Source organism: Danio rerio, chromosome 2 (assembly GCF_049306965.1).
Source record: "Danio rerio strain Tuebingen ecotype United States chromosome 2, GRCz12tu, whole genome shotgun sequence".
NCBI classification, from domain to species: Eukaryota; Metazoa; Chordata; class Actinopteri; order Cypriniformes; family Danionidae; genus Danio; species Danio rerio.
In genome coordinates, this window is record NC_133177.1 from 1,768,111 (window position 1) to 1,773,876 (window position 5,766).

Genomic DNA, 5,766 nt, shown 5'->3' on the forward strand with positions numbered 1-5,766 from the left:
TTAACGTCTACTCCAACCCCAACAGTACTGTAAACTGTTTCGAGCTTTACTCCTATTACTTATTAAATTACCAATTAAATTGTGAATGAATATCTAGCCCTCGAGAGTAATGTAAAAGCAGTAATAACACCGAGTATTGATAACTATCCCTGCTGAAAAATCCAGCTTTAACCAGCCTTGGCTGGTTGGCTGGTTTTAGCTGGTCGACCAGCCTGGATTTAGCCATTTCCAGCCTGGTCTTAGCTGGTCAGGCTGGAAAATAACCAGCTAAAACCGGCTTGACCAGCCTGGTTTAAGCTGGTTTTGGCTGGGCTCCCAGCCTGGCTACTAGGCTGGTCAAGCTGGTTTTAGCTGGTCATTTTCCAGCCTAACCAGCTAAGACCAGCCTGGAAATGGCCAAAACCCCTTTAAAACCAGCCAAGCAGCCTTTTTTCATTTATTAAATTACCCATTAAGTTGTATTTTATTAAGGTCAACCCCTACCCCAACCCTCACAATACTGTATATGCAGTAATTATACGAGCGTTATTCATATTATTTATTAAATTACCCATTAAATTGTACTTTTTTCACATCTAACCCTACCCCAATGCTCACAGTAATGTAGAAACAGTAGCTATATGAAGTGTTGTTAATAAATTACCAATTAAATAGTATTTAATTAACGCCTATCCCCCTGACTTACTGTAAAAGCATTCATTGTTGTACATTTTCATAATGATGTGTACCATCCACAGCTGTATCCCATCTAGTCTTCACCGGGAAAACCGCGGACCTGGCAACCCAGACTGAAGTTGAATCATGCGGCTCCCTCAAGTGGATAAAATGTGTAGTGCATCAGGCATCATGTAAGGCTCCTAAAACATACAGCCGTCTGAAAAATGTAGGTATCTAGTAAAGTTTTGACATGAGACACAGATATTGGTTTATTCATTATTCATGAGAGTCAATAACATGGCAACTTAAAACTGTACCAAAAATCTTTCTTTTTGAGTCCTTATTAGTCCATATCGCCCCCTGCTGGAGTGTTTGGCTATCACTTACCTCCTTGCATATGAAGAGATGCTGAACTCCATGCTTTTGCAGACTGTAAACAATGATTATTTAATACAGTAATAATAATGAATTATGAAACAAAAGTAAGGTGTAGTTTTTTAGTACATCAGAAAGGAAAATTATTAGGCCCACTGTGAAATTTCATTTCTTTCTCGAATATCTGTCATGTATACTTCGTGAATTATAAAAATATATACTTGGGTGTCAAAAATGTCCATGCTCTGTTCAAAATCAGCTGGAAATAATAAAAAATAACAATACAGGAGGGCTAATAGTTGTCCTCTAATGCATTTTGCGTCAATGCTTATGAGTAGATAAATAATTTTTTCCTCCTCAGCGGACTGGAATTAAACTGATTGATTGGTTTGAGTAATTTTTACAATATTTAAATCTTTGTAAAGAATGATTTTTAATGGAATGTTAGAAATCTCTCCTTAAATAACAAAATAAATATATATTAATGTATAAATAACTATATATATATATATAGTTTTTTTATATAGTATATATATATATATAAACAATTGAATAAATATATATACACGCACACACAAAAAAATATATTAAAAAAAAATATATATATAATTTTTATGAATATATGAATATAAAAACAAATACATAAATATTTAAATATAAATAATTGAATAAATAATATGTAATATATCAACACAAATAAATAAACGTGTAAATAAATATAAATAAAAATAAATATATAAATTTAATATATAAATAATTGCATACACACACAAACACACACACACACACACACACGCACACACAAACACACACACACACACACACTCACTGAATTTTTTATAAATATATAAATACATAAATATATAAATAATATAATAAATATATCAATATATAAATATACATGTAAATAAACGAATATAAATAAAAACAAATATATAAATAATTGCATATATATATATATATATAAATAAATAAATGTATACATAAACAAAAACAAATAAATATAAACAAAAATAATATATATATATATATATTTTTTTTTTTGTTCCATAAGTAAACACAAAAAAATAAATAAACAAATATAAAATGAATAATTATAAATAAAAAAATTTATAAATACATGAGCATAAATACAATTAAATGAATATAAACATAAATATATATTTGAATATATATATATATATATATATATATATATATATATATATATATATATATATATATATATATAAACATAAATAAATACAAATAAATAAATAGTCAATTATATATTTATATTTATTTATGTTTATATTTATTTAATTTAATTAAAATAATAAAATATAATATATATATCTTAAATATAAAATAATCTAATGAATTTTGGAAAAAAATTTGTGAATTAATTTGTTTTTCTCATGTACAGCAACACAACAGTGTTTTTGCTTGATTTGCCTGAACACTAATGGCTGAGTGGGTCAATTTATTGCAATTAAAAAACAAAACGCAAGCTATTTGACCACATTAAACCAGAAAATGCACAGTAACACCATTTAAAGTGTCCTTGTTACACATGGCTCATGTCCTTACTATAGCAATTACAATAAATCCAGCGTAATTGTACGCAACTAACCACAACCATACAAGTAAACACTTAATATGACTCAGCAATTAAATGAATCATCAAACTGTAACAAGGACACCTTAATATAAACTAGAAAAAAACTATTCACTCATTCATCATGCATAGGAAATATAAATAAAAAACAACCAATCTTAAAAATAAAATTTATTAGCATCTCTCTAATGTGTGTATAAATAAAAACATTTATAAGAAATAATGCATATACGCATTATGAGCTGAACAATAACTGGATTATACGTGATACAAAGAAGAGGCTCACTAACCCCCGCTTTTCTTCCCATCTCCTCCTCCTCCTCCTCCTCTCTGTCTTTGTAACATTATTTCTTAGTATACGTCTGTGAGAAAGTACCTCAAAACTTCAAACTCTTCAAACAATATGCATACCTAGAAGTTTCAACACTACATTCGGTCATAAAAAACAAAAGAACGACAGAAGTATAACAGCAACGATGGAGACGACAACACGGCGTTTTGGCAGTTTTACAATTTTCGGTTAAGAGAGAACTTTGCAAAACAGCTTCAACGTTGACGAATTAAAAAACGGTGACCCCAAAAAAAAGTAACTGATATGTAACTGAGTAGTGCCTCGCTGTGATCGTCTAGCTCAAGGGTGTCCAAACTCAATCCCATGAGGGCCGGTGTCCTGCTGAGTTTAGCTCTACCCTGCTTCAACACACCTGCCAGGAAGTTTCTAGTATATCTAGCAAGAGCTTGGTTAAATGATTCAGGGTTGGAGCTAAACTCTCCAGGACCGAGTGTGGACTACCCTGATCTAGCTCAACTGCACCAATGCATTGGCTGTTATTCTTCATTTTAAAGGGATAGTTCACCTAAAAAAAGTTAAACAATGCACAATTTATTCCTTTTGTGTGGTTTTAAACCTTTGAGTTTCTTTGGTTGGACACCAAGGAGATGGTTTAATATTTAAAACTCTGGTGGATGCTACCCATCGATGTCTACAGAAAGAAAAACGATGGAAGTCAATGGGTGTCATCAATCAGCATTCTTCAATGCATCATCTTTAGTGTTCAACAGACGAAACTCAAAGTGGTTTCAAACAAGTGAAGGATGAGTAAATAATGACAGACTTTACATTTTTGGGTGAACTGTGTCTTTAAATAGCCAAAAATAAACAACAGCACTGAAATGACCAAAGCGAACCAATCCGGCAAGGAATAGTTCACCTCAAAAAATAAAAATTACTACCTAATTTATTTTCGTTCTGTTAGACGAACACAGAGTGGTTTTACATTTTATTCTGGCTCTTCTATAAGATATAATGGTGCTGGATGGGGACTTTTATTTTAAAATCATTTCAGTTGTTTACAACAATCCTGGAGAGCCCCGTCAATCTGTTGCACAAGCATTGCTTCAACAGTCTAGCAGTTTAATGTGTCATAGGGACTTTTATTTTGAAAATGTAAAACAATTAAGTAATTAATGCATGTCTTATGAAGCAGATCCATGTATTTTTGTAAAATAGAAACCTATAATTATGCTTAATTTTAATCGTTGATTTCCAGTGGTGTGTGAATGTACATTATATGCGCAACTGACTTATACGACAAATAACGCATGACGTATTAATATCAGAAAAAATAAACGTGTCTCACGGGAACTACTTTCATCAGTTTGTTTACCACAGAAGATGACTACGAACTAGAAAATTCATTGGTTTGGCGTTCTCTTACAATACAGTGTATGCGTGTTTACCCGTCTTGCGTAATTGCGTTAAACGCCGTAAACGTCAGTCATGCACAACATGCATTCAGCTTAAGTCAGTGATTGAAATTTAACATTTAAAAACTTGAAATATTCCAGTTGTTTACTAACAACTGGAGAACCCTGTCAATCTGTTAGTATGGAAATGAAAGCCGCACAAGCATCATTTCAACATTCTAGCAATAGTGTTGAATAGGGACTTTTATTTTGAAGCTTTCAAAAAAAAGTGCATAAGTCTGTCGTAGATCTAACTTATACGCTATCAGGTAATCAACACGTCTTATAAAGCATATCCATGTGTTTTTGTTAAAAAAAATCTATAATTTTGCTAAATTTTAACAGTTAATTTCCAGTGGTGTGCGAATGTACATTATATGCGCAACTGACGTATACATCAAATAATGTATGACGTATTAATAGCCGAAAAAATAAACGCATCTCACCGGAACCACTTACAATAGGTTGTTTACCACAGAAGATGGCGACGAACTAGAAAATTCATTGGTTTGGCGTTCTCTAGCAATGCCACGTATGTGCGTTTACCCGTCTTACGTGATTGCGTTAAACGTTGTGAACGTCAGTTATGCATAACATGCATTCAGTCATCGCCTTTACTATAGAAACAAAAGCTGCACTAGCATTGTTTGACATCCTAGCAGTACAATGGTGTTGGATAGGGACTTTTATTTTGAAGCTTTCAAAAGAAAGTGCATATATCTGTCGTGAAACTATTAAACACGCCACCAGGCTATGTCTCATAAGGATGATTCAAGCATTTTTGTGACTAATATATGCAATATTATTAAATTACAAATTGCAAACAATGCGTGTTATGTGCGACTGATATATACGTGGGATACGAGACAAAAAGTTTGATTAGACGCAAGTATTTGTCAATTTAAAAGTAATATGTTGTATAACATTAAATCGCACCAACTAGGTTTCTTGTTCGTCATTATATTCGGTGGTAAACCGTGTGATAAGAGGTTCCCGATGGATGCATCTATTTCCAGAGCTCCCATAACGAATGTCTTACATTATACGTCATTTACGTGCGTCGCGCATAACGTGCATTCGAGCACTGCCGGAAATCAGTGATTGAAATTTATAACTACAAATGTGAAAATATTTGTGATACAAAAACGCATTGATCAACTTCTTAAGACATGCGTTAACCCCCTGGCGGCGTGCGAGGCATTCCTTGAAGCTTCAAAATAAAAGTCACGATCATTATACAGTATAAAAAGAGCCAGGACAATTTAAAACTACAATAAATGCGTTCGACTGACGAAGTCATGCACAGAGAATGAGAGTGAGCATTTTAGGGTAATTTTCATTTTTAGGTGCACTACTCCAACATTTCACAATAAAAAAAAATCATTTTTGCA